Source organism: Lactuca sativa, chromosome 2 (genome assembly GCF_002870075.4).
Source record: "Lactuca sativa cultivar Salinas chromosome 2, Lsat_Salinas_v11, whole genome shotgun sequence".
Taxonomy (NCBI): Eukaryota; Viridiplantae; Streptophyta; class Magnoliopsida; order Asterales; family Asteraceae; genus Lactuca; species Lactuca sativa.
Genome location: NC_056624.2, coordinates 97,162,852 through 97,183,123, shown reverse-complemented (window position 1 = coordinate 97,183,123; position 20,272 = coordinate 97,162,852).

The following is a 20,272-nucleotide window of genomic DNA, read 5'->3' as shown; positions in this document are numbered from 1 at the left end:
GAAATATAAACTGAAAACCGCAAACACAAAGTTTAGTGAGTTCCACAAAATACCACATACCATACATAATAAGCACATAATGGGCTCCGCCCGTCATTGGGCCCAACTCGATAAACATACAAGCATATAACACATGCAAGAGTCACACAGACATCTAGCACCCTAACATAATAAACCATGGGCCGGCATTAGTGCCTTCGACCCGCTAAACACAGTAAGGAAACTCACCTCTAGCTGTTAAATCACTCAACTTAATCTCTGACTGCTTGCTCAGAAAATCCCTGCGCTATCAAAATCAATAACATCCAATTATTAATTGGATTCTGACCCATAACCAAAAGTATAAGATATTTGGCCCAAAAACAAGGTAAAAGACCATTATACCCTTTATCTAACTTGACCCAAAGCCAAGGCCCAACTCAACTATTTAAAAGGCCCAAATCCTAAAGCCCAATTTATGGCTCAATCTTCCAAATTGGGTCCAATGTCCATCATGGGCCTAAAATCCAAGGAAGTCCAACATGCTAGCCCCAAGCCCACACAAAATGTCTAATGGCCCAACAAGGCTCAAATTATGGCCCAATACTGAGAATGGCAAAGTCCAACGTTTATTTGCTGAGTACGCAGGGCGTACTCAGCTCGTACGCCCAACGTATGCCTCAGGCTCCCAATTCACTTCATTAAGCACTTAAACAGTTAAGACTTTTCTCCAAAGTCTCAGATCTGGTCCCTAAGGGTGACTTATCACGTAAAGTTGGCAACTTTACATACATGTATGGCTTAATGGGACTCAAAAGCTCAACAAGTGCGTAACAAAGGTCTTAATACATGCATGGATCAAAACACTCCATAAAGCTGGCATTTTTATGAACATGGGGACTAAATGGAGCTAAGATCTAGCAACCATTGCTTTTGGAGTAGATCAAAAGCTCACCTTTAACACAAAAGACTTAAAAGCTCCAAAATATTCCATAAACTAGATCTAAGACATATGATCATCAAGGTGTGAGCTTTTTACCTCAAAACACTTGCAAATGAGACACTAACCCTAGATCTTCAAGCTTAATCCACTCTTCCAAGTGTTCCTCTTCTTCTTCTCTTTCACAAACCACCAACAAACACTCTTTCAAGCTAAGAACTCACCAGATCACTCTAGGGTTTCGATTTCAGGGTAAGGGGAGATGGAGGTTAGTCTAAAATGTCCAGGAGGTGGTATAATGGTGCTTAAATAGGGTGCAAACCATAAAAATTAGGGTTTGCTCAATCCATGCGTATGCCCTGCATACTCCCACGAACGCCCAACGTACGTAGGTGATGCCTGCGACCAAGTTATGGCTAGTACGCTAAGCGTACTCATAGAGTACGCCCCGTGTACTAACCAAGGACCAAATATGAAAAGAATTTACATAGGGGGGGGGGGGTAAAAGGAAACTTACCAAAAACATAGGTGTTACAGTTCTTCCCCACTTGAATCAGACTTCATCCTCGAAGTTCGTTGCCTCAAATAAATCTCAGTAGAGCTCCCTCATCTTATCCTCTGGTTCCCACGTCCATTCCGAACCCTTGTGATGCTGCCATTGGACTTTCAACAACTCAATGACCTTGTTCCTCAAGGTTTTTTTTCTTCCGGTCAAGAATCGCTACCGGTCTCTCGATGTAATTCAGGCGATCATCCACCTGAATATCCTCCAATAGTACCACCACAGAATCATCCACTAAACATTTACGCAACTGAGAGACGTGGAAATTGTTATGGATCTGACTGAGCACTTCGGGAAGATACAAGCGATAATCAACTCGGCCTACCTGGGCCAAAACCCTGAAAGAACCGATGTACCTGGGGCCTAGCTTGCCCCTCTTTCTGAATCAGATGACACATTTCCAAGGTTTCGACTTCAGGAGAACCATATCCCCCACCTGGAACTCTAGATATGATCGTCACTTATCGGCATAGCTCTTCTGCTGATTCCGAGCTGTTTGGAGTCTACTCCGAACCTGCTGGGTCAACTCGGTAGTCTTGAGTACCACCTGGGTACTCCCCATGACTTGCTGACCGGCCTCGCCCTAACAAATCGGGGTCCTGCATTTCCTCCCATAGAGCATCTCAAAAGGAGGTTAATCGATAATGGCATGATAGCTGTTATTATACAAAAATTCGGCTAACGCAAGATACATATCCCAACTCCCACCGAAATCCAAAACACACGCCTGAGGCATATCCTCCAAAGTCTGGATAGTCCGTTCGCTCTAATCGTCATTATGTGGATGGAAAGTCGTGCTAAAATGGAGACGAGTACCCAACTCATTGTGAAATCTCTTTCAAAATCTGGAAGTGAACCGGATATCCCTGTATGAAACCACCAAAATCGGAACCCCACGCCGTGCTACAACCTCCCTGATGTATACCTCAACCAACTTCTTCATAGAGATACTCTCCGAAATTGGTATAAAATGCGTGCTCTTGGTCAATTGATCCACGATGACCTAAATCGATTCCACTCCGCACGCAGTCCGATGCAACTTTGTAATGAAATCCATGGTAATCTCCTCTTGTTTCCAAATAGGAATATCCAACGAGTGCATCTTGCTGTGAGGTCGCTGATGCTCAGCCTTAACTTTCCTGCAAGTCAAACACCTCTCCACATACTAAGCCCCGTCCCTCTTCATGTAGGGCCACCAATAATCAAGATGAATATCTTTATACATCTTCGTCGCCCCAGGATGAATGGAGAACCTCGAATTGTGCACTTCCTCCATCAGAATCTGACGCACACCACACCAATACGGAACACATACCCTCCAATGAAGACTCAATAACCCTCGGCTATCATAATTAAATGAAGCCACCTGACCCACAATGCGCTCACTCTTCCGATGCTCTTCCTTCATAGCCTTGATCCGAGCCTTGCGAATCCGCTCCAATAGCGGAGTAATCATGGTCATCCTCAAACAAATTCCATGCTCAAAGCCGTACCCGCCTTGCGGATGAGAGCATCGGCCACCATATTGGCCATTCCCGGATGGTAAATGATATCAAAATTATAATCTTTAACCACATCCAACCACCGACACTGCCTTATATTCATATTCGGCTGATCCATCAGATACACCAGGCTCTTGTGATTCGTGTAAATAGTACAACGAACCCCATAGAGGTAACGTCGCCAAATATTGAGGGAGGAAACCACAGCTTTAGTCCCAAATCATGCGTCAGATAGTTCACCTCATGAGGCTTCAGCTGCCTCGAAGCGTAAACGATCACGCGACCTATCTGCATCAGAACTGCCCCCAAACCCGTGATAGAAGCATCAAAATAAACCACGAAGTACTCAACACCCTCCAGCAGGGTCAAAAATCCGTGCCTCGCATAATCTCTGTCTTAGGGTCTCAAAAGCTACCTGCTGCTCAGGCCCCTAACGAAAAGTGACAGTCTTCTTCTTCAATCGGGTAAAATGAACCATTATCTTGGAGAAATCTTGGATGAATCTACGATAATAACATGCTAACCCCAGGAAACTTTGAATCTAAGATGGAGACCTTAGAACATCCCATCTCATCACGGCCTCGACCTTGGTTGGATCGACCAGAATATCGTTTTGGTTGACAAGGTGCCCCAGAAACTGCACCTCGTGCAACCATAACTCACACTTGGAGAACTTTGCGAAAAGTCTCTCCCTCCTCAAAGTCTCCAAAACCTCTCTCAAATACTCTTCATGCAGCTCCTGGTTCATGGAATAGACTATGATATAATCGATGAATACAATCACAGACCGATCCAACATCGGCCTGCATATGCAGTTCATGAGGTCCATGAACGCGGCTGGAGCATTAGTGAGCCCAAAGGGCATTCGCACAAACTCGTAACGACCAAAACGAGTCTGGAAGGCCTTCTTCTGCACATTCTCCTCTCTAACCCTCATTTGATGGTAACCCGAACGCATATCAATCTTGGAAAACCAATATGCACCATGAAGCTGGTCAAACAAATCATCAATCATCGGGAGTGGATGACGCTTCTTCACCGTTAGTTTATTCAGGTCCTGATAATAAATATACATCCGATGAGACCTATCCTTCTTTTTCACGACTAGGATCGATGCTCCCCATGTCAAACAACTTGGTCGAATGAACCCCTTTTCTAACAGCTCATACAACTGTGTAGACAATTTCTACATCTCTGGGGGAGCTAACCAATATGGTGCCTTGGCTATCGGAGTCGCACCAAGAACCAGGTCAATCCCAAACTTCACCTACCTCTTCGGAGGCACCCCATGTAAATCCTCTGGAAACATATCCAGGTACTCCCATACAATCGACACATCATCCACGGCCGCCTTACCCTTATCTCGGGTATCCATTACATAGGTGACAAATCCGGAACAACCCTACTGAATGTAGCATCTGGCCCTAGCTAGGGTTGTTCATGGTCCGGTTTTTTCGGTTTTTAGGTGAAACCGAAACCAAACCGCTAGTAACGGTTTTTTTCAATCGAAAATCAAAGCCGAACCGTTGAAAATTTAAATTTTAACCAAGCTGAACTGTTACTAACGGTTCGACTTCGGTTTGGTTTCACGGTTTGAGCTGTGGAGGGGTCCTTAATCATAAAAGCGAGGTTCCAATGGCTAGAAGTGTCCCATACATTTGGTCGAAAGGTCTTAATAGATCAAGAGCTTGTATTAAGAACTTTTGGACGTCTAAAATAAAAAAGTTGGATACTTTATGACTCTATTGTGCATTTGGACCATGGATCTGAAGTTTGGGCTTAAGTGCTTAAGCCATTAAGCACTTATCTTAGTTTTGGTCTCTGCGAGGGTACACCCCGTGTAGAAGGGGGTACCCCCGCGTTCAAGGTCAAACCCCTCATAACCAGTCAATGCGAGGCTCGTGTACTCCCTGCGTACCTCCGGAGTACGCCTTGCATACACGACTGTGTTGCACCTTTTGTTTTGGGCTTTGGTTTTGGTTTGGGATCCTTTGGGCCGTCTGGGATTTTATGGTTTGGGCTTTTGGATTGCTGGATCTTCTTGAGTGAAGGCCATTGATGCAGTTAGGCCTAATTTGGAAAATTGGGCCATAAATGGGGCTTAAGGAGATTATTTTGATGTTGGGCCTTTTTTCATTAGTTGGGCCTTGGCTTTGGGCCATGCTTGAGGAAGGGTAAAAAGGTATTTTACCTTGAATTGGACTCATAGTATGAGTTAGTGGCTAGATGTTGATGGATTGTCATTTTGGTATTTGTTAGCGCGCATGTTATAGTGGATCTGCAGTCAGAGATTGTTCATGGAATTAGTTGCTGATGGGGTACTGTCTTGATGTTGTCGGTTCAGGGATCTGGCAGCCAGCAGCCAGGGATTATCTGTGTATTCGGTAGTGCGAGGTGAGTTCCTCACTGTACTTATGGGCCGAAGGCACCAATGCTGGCCCTTTTGGACTGCTATCCTGGTTTATTTTATGATTGAGTGCTGTTATGATCTATTAGATCTGTATCCTGATAGATAGGATGTTGCTATGCTGTTATGATCCGTTAGATCTGTATCCTGATAGATAGGATGATGTCATGCTTAGTGATCTGTAATGCCTATTTTTCTATTGACTTGTTATGTGTTTAGTTTCTATATATATGTCGACATGTGTGTGTGTGGGTTGGTTGAGTCGGTCCTGCTTTGTACTGAAGGCCTGTGAGGCGGTCCAGTCAGGTTGAAGGCCCGACGAGCGGTCCGTATATGCTGTAGGCCCTGTGAGGCGGTCCAGTCCTGCTGAAGGCTCGGGAGCAGTCCGGATAGGCTGTAGGCCCTGCGAGGCGGTCTACTCATGCCGAAGGCTCGGGAGCGGTCCAGACAGGCTGTAGGCCTAGTAAGGCGGTCCAGACATGTTGAAGGCTCTGTATGCATGCTGTTATTTGTATATGTTATCGGTTTGAGTGTTGGTACTTTGGGGGAACTCATTAAGCTTTGTGCTTATAGTTTTGGTTTATGGTTTTAGGTACTTCAGAGGACCGCAATAAGGTGATGGCGTGACCTTACACATCCTCGCGTTTTGGACTTATGATTACTGGGAAACTCTGATAATGTGTATGTTTTGAAAACTTTGTTGAAAGAGGTTCTGATTCTTAAATAATGTTTTGGGAATAACTAATGACCTTTGATTTTATAACACACAAAACACATAACGAACCAAACTCTTGTATTAGAATCAGATCAAATAAATCCAGCTGATGGAATAGAGAAACAAAAAGAGTTTGATCAATACGTGGATGTTTCGGAACAGAAAGAATAGCACCACGTATCTCTCTAATTCGTGCTTTCGAACATACACATCAATTTTGTCAAATGACAGAATATTTCGATTGATTACTAAATCACGGATTTCATACTATAATCCTTCCATGAATAACTTAATTCTTCATCGCCTTCATAACATGTAACATCTCTAGTTAATGGTTGCTCAATTCTTTAATGAAGATCGTTATATTTCTATCGACCATCTCGACCGTCTCCTTCTTGACTGAAGTTTCGTCATTACTCAATACATGGCTTTCTAAACCAATCAACTTTATCTTTGTAGATTTATATTAATCAGACTCCACTCTTTATGACATTAAGATTTGAACGATAATTATCTTCTTAGTCATTACCGGAAAGAAGGTAACAACACACATGAATAAAACGGAATCATTTACTAGCTTCTTGGTAACCTTGTGACTTTTCCTGATCCAAGTGTGAGTCCTGTGCTTCCAGTAGTATACGCCTCTACTACTATTCACACCTACTCATACTTGTCCCAAGTATTGTCTCGCAGTTCCCAAGTCACCATTCAAAAGTTTTCACAAAGCAACTTTTCACACCTGAGTGTGTTCAAACAAGTACATACAACAATTTCTCCTAGACTCAACTAGGGTTTTCGCGTTTCTATCAAACATATCTTGGATTACTTATACTCGCCTTCTACGATTCTTCTCACGCATATGCTCGATCTAGCATATTCTAATACTTTATCATAGGTCGATAGAATTTTACTTCCAATTCTTCATATAAATTCTTTCTCAGGTAGTGTCTACTCTACAAGACACACTATACCAAAATTTATTCTAGCAGCATAGAGACAAACGGTCTTCAACTACTTGCATCATCTTCTAACTTATGCAAACCATAATGCTCATTTGTTCAATTCTGTATATGAGTAAGTCTTCTTCTCATGAGTGTATCTTTTAAGTCTACTTCATAGGAGTCTATCTTAAGAATTCTGCATTATAGCTGCATCTCAGCAAGCTCTACTAGCTTCAACTTGGTTCTCTGTCATTCCTAACTACAACATCTCTTCTCATATAATAATATGAGTATATATCTTCTTCAACTAAGTACTCCACCTTACTCTAACAAGTAAGCCACTCAACCTTTTCACAACCAAATAACCTATTTCACCATCCTAGTCATGTATGTTAAAGTCGGCTTAACACACAATGGAACTTCCATAAGGATGTGATAGAAGTCAATCATCACTCAATATTATTAAATACTAAGTCTGAACATCTTGTATAGGGTTCCTACTCGAACTACATACTACATCACAAAGTCTTGGCCTATTGAGTCTAAAAACTTCATTAGCCTTTCCTTTGATCTTCATTTAATTCTTCTAAATCTTGTACTACATTAATTTCAATACTGTCGAAGTATTTATCACCATCTTCGATTCTTCTGACTCTATAAACAATCACCGCTTCAATCTGGATAACGGTGGAACAACTTCATCGGCTATGCCAAAATTTTTATCTTGCCCAAACGTGTTTCAAACACACATGTTTCTTCCAAAAATGTTATTATATTATCAAACATACTTTAAATGTATAATACCACTTTATAGGTATTAATAAACTATTTACGATAACACTTCATAAATATTATTTTACGATATCCCGCGATCGTTTATTTATAAACTTATCGATGTCAACTATCATAAGTCTCTTTATCAATTCGAAAAGTTTCATGTAAATTCTATTACGAAAATTCTTAGAATTCTGAACATAAAGTTTTCTAAACCAAGGTTGGCAACAGACCTTAAACTTTCTCAAATAATGGCAATATAGGTATGAAACCTAAAGCATGCTATATTTACTTATCATTTAGCACATATTAGAATATAAGACATATCTCCTCTTAATATTCTAGTGCTTTCCCCATTAGGTATTCAATCTAAAGTATACTAGATACATATTGTATCATCTTTACTTAACAATTCATGTTTAAGTCTAGAAATTCTCAAAATTCCTAGTTCACATAAACTAATTCTCTAAATTTTTTGAAGTAACTTAATATCTTAGAATTCTAGGGTTTATCACTACCCAATACCCCACTTAAGTATTTCCTATGGTTTGTATCCATATATTTACAATGATTCAATTCATATCTTGAACTTCCAATAGTTTAAGTCTAAATACAAGTCTGTGGTATTTAGTTCACTTAAACCACTGCTCTGATACCATGATTGAAAGACCCTCACTTTCGTATTTTTGAAAGACCCAAACTTTCATACTTGACAATATAGTTACTTCAAAACTTGCTACTTGCATATTCATAAAAACAATATTTTACATTGATAAAGAGGTTACAAATGACTGGATACAAACCAACTATTACAAAGTGTTATATATTACACAACTACCCAGGATACTATACATTTATACATACATGATCCCTAAATACAAAAGTAATATTACAACTATTCTAAACCTTCCGACAGTATATGAATATACTGGTTACTTATGTCTTGCAAATTTGTTAAACATTGAGAGGGTAAGCGGTGACGCTTTGTGAGTTCAATAATAGATACAATATAACGCTATGCCATATATATACTTCAATATGACAGAAGCAAAGAGGAACAAGAAACAACAAGGGCATATGTGAATCATGTGAAAAAATTTCCATATCAATCATTGATTTGATTCAAAGATATACGAGCAATGAGACATAACGATTTCCATACTTGATATACGTCAATAAAGCTTCGGCCCAAATGGCACAGAAGACATACACTTTCAGATTAAAGATTTTGGTAGATTTCAGGCTTATAGCCCTATCTAACCTTCTGCCAATACCATAGAATAGACGTCATTCTCTTACGGAGACATGTTCTACATGGCCAGTGGCTACATACCAATACCAACGTGAATCTAAGTCCTTTCACTGCTCACATGGTCAAAGGTATTTCTTTGCTATTAATAATAACGAATAAAAATAACATGGGAAAAATAACCCGGAATAATAACACTGAAAAGCACATAGCACATATAACACATAAAATACAATTGTTCCTATATATTAAACTCACGTTAAAATAACCGGGGGTTAAAATAGTAGTTTGTGCAGCACTTCGGCTCTATAAATAGCTTTTGTCGTTGAAAACCGGGAGATATATTGAAAAATAGGCCTTGCGAGGGTGGAGCTTCAAATCGAAAAGATAAATTTCTCGGGATCTCCGGGCACTTCGGGGCGTGTTTCGGGTGTTGGTAATAATCCCGAGAGGCTTCGGGGGATGTCAAAATACTAAAAATATGGAAAAAGGGGTCAAAAATGGCAAAAATCCCATTTTACCCGGGTAATCTCGCAAGCATCCCTTTTATAGGGGTGAGATCCGAAGTCGACCGAGAAGAGGCGGTGCCAGCGAGGGGCTCCAGATGGCGCGCATGTGAGGGAGGCAGGTGGAGGTGCGAGGCTCGGACACACGAAAGGGGGGGGGGGGTAGCTGGCGCTTCGGACTCCGGACCAAACACGCGTCGGACGCTCGGACGCACAGCGCATGCATCAGACATGAGGATCGACGACGTCGGAGACGAGTCAGACACGGGTCGGACATGCGCGGATCCGACGACGAGGCTGAAGCTGAGCCATGCGATTTTCTCGGATTTCGTAATTAATTTTGATTTTTGTGCCTCGAACTTCTAAAATCCATAACTTTCGCATACGAGCTCCGTTTTTGATGTTATTTATATGCACGCGTAGGTAAAATTATGCTCTACAACTTTCTTTTAGACTTTTTCGGCTAATTTTGACTTTATTTTTAATATTATTATTTTTAACAGACCGGGACTGATAAATCCGTTAAAAATTCATAACTTCTTCATCCGACATCTGTTTTCGTTAGACTTTTTACCGTTGTACTACTATTGACGAGATATTCAATTCTCGTTTAGGTTGTGTTGGCTAAAAATCACTCGATCTAAAATTCAAGTTTTTAGCTGTCTATTGCTAAGCTGAAACTTAGAAAAATCGTAACTTCCTCATACGAAGTCAGATTTTGGCGTTCTTTTTATCGAACTTCCCGGTTTAATGAATACTAAGAATTTCATTTAGATCACTAAGGATAAAAAGTAGTTTATCAAAAACTCACTTTTTACGTCATTCGGCACCGCGTCGGTTTTGTCACGGATCTTCGATTGGTCATAACTCATTCGTTATAACTTGGATTTCGATGAGGTTTTCGCCTAAAAGTTTCTAACGAGATTATTTACAAATTTCAATAATAAAATTTTACTTATTTCAAATTTTATATTTTCTCTAAATTTCACTATTTGGATTTTAATTGGAATCTCATAAGACTTCCAATATTTTCTGAGTGATTCTAAACATAGTTTTACTTCATTTCTAGTAAAAAACTATCTGTTAGAACTCAAAACTCAATTTCACATAATATTTCATAATATTATTAACTTTTCAAATTACATAACACGATTTCAAAACGTGTATGTTACAGGTACACACATCGTACTCGCAGGCGTTGACTTTTAGGGTTCAGTCAACAAATGGACTTTTGGACTCACGAAGGGGTAAAATGGTCTTTTACCCTTCTAAGAGAGCATAGGGGGGGGGGGTGGTCTAGCTTAATGAGTGCTGTTATTAAATAAGAATTTCTGTTTATGTGTATTAGACGGAGGCTAGACCGGAGATTTGAGTCCGATATTATCCCGAGATAGTTCGAGGTGAGTCTTCTCACTATACCTTACCTAGAGTGGTAATTATGTGTGACCGGAAGGTCATATGTGCTTATATGTGACATGTGATATATGTTTTATGTGATATGCTATGTTATGAGTTGCCTGGTTCGGACCAGAAGGTCGACAAGGTTTGGATTGGAAGGTTAACAGAGTAGGACCGGAAGGTCAATAGAGCAGGACCAGAAGGTCATCAGGGTAGGGCCAGAAGGTCTACCAGAGTTGTGGAGCCGGAAGGTCCACTGAGACACATTGACCAGAAGGTCACAGCCTCGAGTGGCTAATTTTAATGCGTGTGGTATTTTGGGGAACCCACTAAGCATTCGTGCTTACCGTGTTATGCGTTATGTGTTTCAGGTACTTCCAAGGATTGCAGGAAGGCACCGACGTGATTGTACACACACTCTGGACATTAATCTATGATTATGGATTTTAGATTTGATATAATGCTTTGAAAACTTTGTTGTTATGGTGTTTTATATAAAATGACATGTGTTTTATGAAATTAAAAATGAAAAATTTATTTGAAAAATTATGTCGTTACATCAGATGACCGTGGCAAGGTGAAGGCGTGAGCATACACATCCTCACGTTTTCGACTTATGATTTATGGGAAAGACTGATAATGTGAATGTTTTGAAAACTATGTTGAAAGAGGTTTTGATTCTTAAATAATGTTTTGGGAATAACGGTTTTTGTAAACACTTCTATAGAAAAGGGTTGTTTTGAAAAGTTTAAATTTTATGAAAGTTTTATGGATGTTACAACCTAATTGGTTATTACCCTATAACACCTTTGAGGCTAATAATAATTCACTACCTTATATATATATACACACACACACACATATACTTTTAGATATACTTAATCCAAAGTAAATATACCACATCATCATATATTATCACTTGAACTTATTTCACGATACTACAATATAAAAATATTACAATACAAGTAATCTGCATATTGTGTAACAACACACACATCAACAACAACAGGTGTTAGAGTAGAGCTACTCACCTGACTCGTTAGTAGACTAGCTTCAGCTTTGGTCTCTAACCTTCGTTCCGTCTTAACTTGCATATAATAACACGTCATACCGATTAACAACTCGTACCATCATATTCTAGTACCAACTCACTGATCACCCTCATGACAACCATCTCTCTTTAGTTCTCTCTCTGATTTCAGTTCTCAAAAACTCTTCAAATGAATAACACAACCTTGTTTATATACTCCAAGAATTTTAGGAACTATGTCGTGACCATTAGCCCATCGCGTTGCGATCAAATGTCACATGTCTGACCATATACATGTGTCTTACTCGGTTGACACATGTCTCATCCTTTTAACACGTGTCCCACACTGGACACCTTGTCACGTCATGAAAATCACTACTCGCATCACTACTTGGTCGTTGACATCTGTTAACCATGACTTTGACCTTAACTCTCTGACCAAGGTTTGACTTAACGCATCGCGTCGCACATATCCATACTCATGCCATGAGTTTTCAAAAATAGCAATCTACTTTATAACTTTTCATATTCTCTTTCTACGTCACAAATTAATATCAATACTCCTTTTGTAAACAACTTAAATCAAACTACATGTTTTATTTCTCCTACTTGTCTCATAAACAACTTGTACCCCTGAAAACAATACATGTTATGAAAAAATGGGTATTACAAGTTTTCCCCTCCTTACAAAGATTCCATCTTTGGAATCACCGTTATGGAATGAGATATTCTCATATAAACGCCATCACAAGTTATAAAATTACAACTATGCCTTTTATTACGTTCAAAAATGGATAATAGTCCTTCAACTTATACTCCCAATATTATGATTAACACCACACCTCTTCACCAAGATGCTATCTTCCAAAACATCTTAAATCACACTAAATATACACCTTATCAATGTAAGTGTTATACTACATAATAGTATATTGTTGTACTAAACTACGCCATTAAATCACTAACACTTACCATCTCCTTTCAACTAGTGGCATATCATATGTTACTATTTACCATTCATCAAAACATTTGACATCTATTAACTAATATTGTCCACCCAATTATTAGTTATCATTTATATGATAATTCAAATTATCACTATTATTTTAATCTCTACTCAATATCATCGATATCACTTCACCTACCATCATCCACAACTCGTAATCCTCTATTATTTGTAGTATTTCATATACTACTATCTATAATCAACCATAACTCTCAGTTATTTCACTACTAATAGTATTCTTTCCATTGTTAGTCGTAGATTTTAGCTATCATTGTTAGACCATGTTAATAATTTCACAAATTTATTCTCAAGTAGAATAATTAATATAACTTATATTATATTCCACATCTTCGTCTCTACTCAACCAGTCACCACCTAACACTCTTTGGGTATTTTTAACAATTTCTCCTTTATAAGGCTCACCCATACAACGTGTATAATTATACTATATTCATATTAAATTTCACCTTTAAGTTTTACTATTCAACTATTGTTGTGTGTGTGTGTGTGTGTTATGGGTATATAACACACAATTCATCTTATACTACCTTCTACATATATACTATCCATAATCACATATGAATATTGCCTTTATACATCAATAAGGATCAAGATGTTTTCACCGTATCACTATGATATTACACCAAAGATCTCACATTGAATGGGTATTGTTTTATAGCACTTAATAATACATATCAATAATCATTAACGACTACAATTCACTTTTTTGGATACACAACGTCCAAAGCTAGACATCAACTCATATGTATGACATTTTATATCTAAGACCTCACACACATAATACATACTACAATACTACCTTAATATCATAAGGTATATAATAGTATACAATGCTCCATAACTAAAGCTCCTAACCACTACCTCTCCTACTATCTATCTGGTACTTGATTTATGTCATAATGCCACGAGTAAAATAATATATGGCTCACATTGATTCCAAATACATACTCATAATCACCGTATTCGGTATTGCAACAAAACTTCATCAAATATAAAATGATTAGCAACATAAAATGTTATTACCAAGCCATCATGATGAGGATCTAGCACATGTTTTCTATCATCTTCGTCAAGCAGAATCTCCTTCTTGTCAGTCAAGAAAGCCTTCTTTCATGGATTTTCTTTTTTCTCAATCTTCGAGGCCTTGGCGTTTCTTTTAACTATAGAGTAAGATGTCCTACAAATGTCAAATCCAACAAATATAAAATTTATTACCTTGACATCTAGGTGTGAAGATGCTATTCTTTTAGGAAGTATTTTAGGATGGTCTTTGTGGTTGGATTTATCCATTTTTTTTCAAGAGTTTGTTCAAATGACCTTTTCTTAGCAGTTAATTGATCTCCTTCCCTGGAGAAAAACAATCTTTAGTTATATGTCCAAAATCTTCATGATAAGCACACTACTTGGATTGGTTTTTCCATACAAATGCCCTATCATTTTTCTTGGGTCATATTGCTTTATCTCCAAGATCTTGCATTACATAGAGTAATCCTAAATCATTAATAGAAAAATAGTAGTTAGATGGTTTTGATAGTCATCTTTTTCATCATTGTCTTCAATAACATTAACCAAGTAATACTCAGGTCTTTAGTAAGGTTTGGCTTTATATGATTTCTAGGAGGAAGATTCATTTTTCTTATTAGGATGGTTATAGGATGTCTTCGTATTCATCATTTTCTAGGCCTGCTTGTCTTCCTCTATCCTAATGAATCATAGAGATCAACTTCTAACTTCATCCAATTGCTTACAGAAAGTCATCACAAGATCTTTGAAGAATGGAGAATATTTCTTTAACCCCATCTTGAAGGCTTCGATGGCTATGTCAACATCCAAGTTTGGGATGTCTAGAGTTTCTCTTCTGAACCTACTTACATAATCTCTATGGGAATCTCAATATTTTGAGTTATTATATGGAGATCACTGGTTAGTTTTTAAATGTTCTAATGCATGAAAATTGGTTATTAAAAAATTTTAATAATGTGCAAGAAATATGTAATATTGTAAGGGGAATGTAACATCTAATTTTAAGGTACGCTTTATCTTTTAATTTAAAATTGTACTTTGGGTGTTGTTACGGCCTGAGGAAGGATAGACATGACATGGCAAGGCATTTTATGGTCACGTGTATCTTTTGGCTCACCACGACGTGGCAAGGAAGGCCACGACGTGGCTGCCGATGACATTTCAAACCCTAATATTTGGGAATTACACCCTGTTTAAAGGAATGAGGAGGCTAGGGTTGCTCACCCTCAGCCTCCACCACCATCTTTTACTCAGAAGAAACCCTAATTCTTTTTCCTCCATTGTTGAAGAATTCTTGACTGCTTTTGATAGAACTTGAAGGAAGAAGCAAGAAGGACTAAGCCAAGGATAAGCAAGAAAGTCCCTACCTCTATTCCTAGCTCGATTTTGGACCCTTGTAAGTGTTCAAGGCTCCACATTTTTATAGTAAGTTGCTAGATCTTGGATTTTGTCCATTTTTCTTTATAATCTTGTTAATTTGGGATATTGAGATTTTATAAAGGCTTTAACTTTATGAATCTCTGGATCATTTGGAGCAGTTCATGGTTTGGATATGAAGTTTGGTTTGTTGTTTGAGCCATGCATAAGTTTTTGGCCACAAACCCCATTTTGACCTAAGTTAAGTCCAAGGCATGCATTGGACATGCATGTATAAAAAGCACTAATCTTTAAGTTGGTTTTAGTGTTATAAGCTCTTCGGGAGCAAATGATTTTGAGACTTAAGGGATTATGTGCTTCTTGGTTAAGCTCATGCCATGGTTGTGCTTTATGGATCTAAGACTTGAGATCTAGACCCCTTTGGCAAGTCTCAAGGGATAAAGTTGGAAGCTTTATCCATTTAGACAATAATAATGATCAAATATGGACTTTGGAACCTCTAGGATTGGAGGATCAGCTTAACTCATTAAGATGCTTTGAACCTAGTGCCAATAACACGGCCTAGGATGGCATGACGTGGCGACTGGGGAAATCGCGTTTGTTTTGTCGTTTGAGGGCCACGATGTGGCCAAGGGTGGCCACGATGTGGTGATTATACCTTTATCATTGAATTTAACTTTTGACATGCATTGACTTTTTCCTAAACCCCTAGTTTTGGAAGGAAAGCTAAGGGTGTACTTTGTACGGTTGTAGTGGTGGTTGATAACATTTGTATTCGTGGTAGTAGGAGCAACAATGATCGATCATTTTTTGTTAGGTGAGGTTCTTGACTATACTTGTGGGTCAAAGGAACTAATGTCAGACCACTGGATTAGGTTTGTAGGATGATAGTTGTGTTTGTGACAATTGCTGATATGCCTATATGTACTTGTTGTCTTTGTGACTCTTGTTGATGTGGATATATGCTTAGATAAAGGGGGTGAAAAAGACCCAGTACCGGTTGAAAGATACCGACGTCAGTGAAAGAAACCTACTATAATTTGAAAGATACCGATGGTGGTGAAATAGACCCAATACGATTGAAGGATATCGAAGCGGGTGAAATAGACCCAATACCGGTTAAAGATACTGAAGGGGGTGAAATAGACCTAATTTAGTTTCGAGCTATCATGTATGTTTGGTGTGTGGTATTTTGGGGAAACTCACTAAGCATTGTTTTATAGTCTTATGTTTATGATTTCAGGTACTTCTGGCTCGAAAGGGAAGGGCCCTACATGCGCATCCACCAACATTCTACATTTTATGACATGTGATAAATGCCATTTTATGCATCTTTTAGGGTTGTTTTTATTATCATTTAGCATCATATTTTGTACATTTGCATGAAATTTGTTTAAATAATGTTCAGATCATGTCTTTTATCAGAATTCTCGTACTGTTAGCATTTTTGTGTCATTTTCAGATAAATGGAGTGGAGCGTTACTTTGGAAGTAGCTGGATGCATGTTTGGAGCTTAAATGGAGTTGGAACTGAAGAAGGATGCTAATGAATAACATGGAGTGCTTAAACTGAAGAATCACGTCCGAAACGAGCCAAAAACTCAGATCTACGATCCCATTTTTAGTTTCTGCGATCACATAAATGGAACAAAGTTTTGTAGGACCGAAATACGTAATCTGGAGGCCATATCAGAAGAAAAGACCATATCTACGATCGCATAATGCCTTTTTGCGATATCATTTTTATTCTACAACTCCAAAAACTTCAGAAATGGCTTCGTACTTCATTCAGACACAATCCTATAAGAGTTTCAAAAAGCTACGATCACATATTGTCTTTCAGCAATCACATTTTTGTCCCGAAGCTCTAAAAACATTGAAAATAGCATCGTACATCATTTAGGGGCATTTCTGGAAAAAACCTTAAAATCTACAATCACATATCTGAAAACTGCAATCGCATTTTTCGCCGACTTGTTCCGGAAGCTTCTGTCTCGCATATAAATAAGACCCTCATTATTAGATTAGAAGGTTAGACGATTCCATACAACATAATACACTTCTGAAGGTGAATTCTGATACATTTCATGATTTATGAAGATCTGAAGGTTGTGTGTAACATCTGATCTAGGTACAAATCAACTTTCTTGTATTCATTCTAAAAAGGTTGGCCACAATGTGGTAGTGCATCACCACAACATGGCGGATTATGTGGGATCGCAGGATTGTAATGACCACCCACGACATGGTCTTGAGGCACCATGACGTGGCAGCTGTTTTGTTTAGTAAAATCCCTAATTTTGGGTTTTGGACCCTATATAAGGAACATTAAGGTTAAGGTTTAAACCTCCATCTTCCTCCCAACCTCAGAAACCATAACCCTAGCCTCCATTGAAGTTGTAAGCTCATTCTTGGTGCTTTTTAATGATTTTAGAAGGAGAAGGAAGCTCTTGGTGAGGTGGTTACTTGGCAAGCATCATTTCTTCAGCTAAGCTTATCTCTTGGACCTTGGTGAGTGCCCAAGACTCAACCTTTTCTTTCCATGTTGCTAGATCTCTTGTTTTTGTCCCATTTTCCATGATTTTTATGGACTTAAGTAATGGGATCTCGTAAAGTTTTCAAATTTATGAATCTCCAGGTCAAATTGAGCATTTAGGGTCTTGGATCTGAACTATAATCAAGTTTTGATGTCATGCATCGGATTTTAGTCATTAAACCCTATTTTTGACCTGAAATGGAAAAGGCATGTATTAGACATGTATGTCCATAAAGCCATGATTTTTAACGTCTCTTTGGAGTTTGAAACCTTTCTGGAAACCTTGGAGGTGAAACTCTAAGGATTTGGTGGTTAATGAGGATCTTGATGATGGGTTTTGAGCACAACAAGCCAAAAGCTATGTGTGCATGCAACCCTAATTCTTGGATCTATGTTTTTCTCTAATTGAACATACAACTTTTGAATATAAAATGGATAACCCTAGGAGATCTATATTATTTTCAAAAATCATAATTAGGGTTAGTAAACATACCTTTGATTGTTATGTAGTAATAACAATGAAAATACAAGTCTTTTTGAACCTTGAGAGCAAACATCACAAGTGTCACACCTCTAGTAGATCACACCCAAACCAAGCAAGAGGATGAGAGAGGAGAGAGGAGAGGGAGCTTGAGATTTTCGGCTATCCTTTTAGGGTTTCTAGGTGGCCAAAAATGTGAAGGGGGTAAGGGTCTTTATATAGGTGAGGTAGCTTAAAGCCAAAGCTAGGGTTTTAAGAGGAAACATTAATTCCTTAGCTTATGGACCAAGCAACCCAGGAATCCCCATCCAAGATCCCTTGGACAAAAATTCTAGGGCATTCCTAGAAGTTTTCGTCCAACCCTTTGTGGGGAGGTTTTGTGTAAAATGAGCTTTTCTCTTCATCTTCCTTGCTCATGAGGATCTGGTGGTAACCTTTGTGTGCGTCTATGAAACATTTCCAATGAAACCCGTGCATAGATTCTACCTTCTGGTCTATCTCTAGGAGCGGGTAACAATCCTTAGGGCATGCCTTGTTTTAGTCTGAGTAATTGATACACATACGCCATGTCCCGTCGTGTCTTTTAACCATAGCCAGATTGGCAATCCATGTTGGAAGAACTGCCTCCCAGAGAATGTCGGCCTTGGTTAGCTTCGCCACCTCTACATTTATCGCCTTGTTCTGGTATCCTCACCGAACTTGTTTTTCTGCTTTATCTCCTTGGTCCCAGGCCTGATCATCAGCTTGTGTTCTAAGAGCTCTCGATCGAACCCTCGCATGTCGGTAGGAATCCATGCGAATATGTGAATGTATTTCTTTAGGAGCTCTATCAATTCTTGTCTTGTCTTTTGAGGGAGAGTGGTCCCTTTGCTAACCAATTGGTTCGGGTGTTCCCTGTTCATGACTTCTTTCCCTTCTGGCGATTCTAGGAGGGGCCTCTTTGATTCTTTAGAAATTTCTCTCGGCTGCAGGATCTAATAGCATTTTAGGACTTGTGGAGATGTGGCCAGTACCATCCATGGCTCCTGGCTTGTGCTGAATTTCAATATCGCATGGATGGTGGTTGATATTGCCCCAAACTTGACCAAGGCCGTTCGTCCCAATATTAGATTGTGTTTGGATGGGTGTTGCACAATGACAAAGTCGATAAGTGTTGTCTTGTGTCTAGCTTTATCTTGGCTAGTGAGTGTAAATGGAAGATAAATCATACCTAAGGGCCATTATTTGTGCCCCTTGAATCTCGTTAGTTTGCCTCCTGTTTGTTTTAAGTCTTCCTTCCATTTGTCTGGGAGTAACCGAAAGGAGTGCTCGTATATGATGTCCGCCAAGCTTCCTATGTCGACATATATGCGGTGGATGACGACTTCTCAGATGGACCTCTGAATCACAAATGGATCGTCCCCTCTCCAGTCAGGCGGTCTTGGGTCGGATGTCCAGAAAGTCAGGCCTCGTATTGCCTTTGCCATGCTGCTTATGCAGCCTGTGTGCTCCGTCCTTCCGCGTTTGTGGTGTATTGCCAGGATCTCCTAGTAACAATTTCCTCCTCTAGGATTGTCTTTAGGGTGTTCTACGCCGAACTTGGCTCGTAAGCTTTGGGCAATCTTTACTATGTTTCCCTTTAGCTGTTTTTCTTCCATTTCTCTTTTTAGGACTGAGCAATTAGTTGTGTCATGTGCCCTACTTTTGTGGTATTCGCAGTAGTGCATCTTCGTCCCTTTGGCTGTTGGTTTGTCGGCGACAGTATATTATTTTGCCCATCGTCCTCGCCTGTCATCCCTTGAGAAAGTTCTGAACCGTCTGTCTCGCCTATGGTACCTATGTCCCCC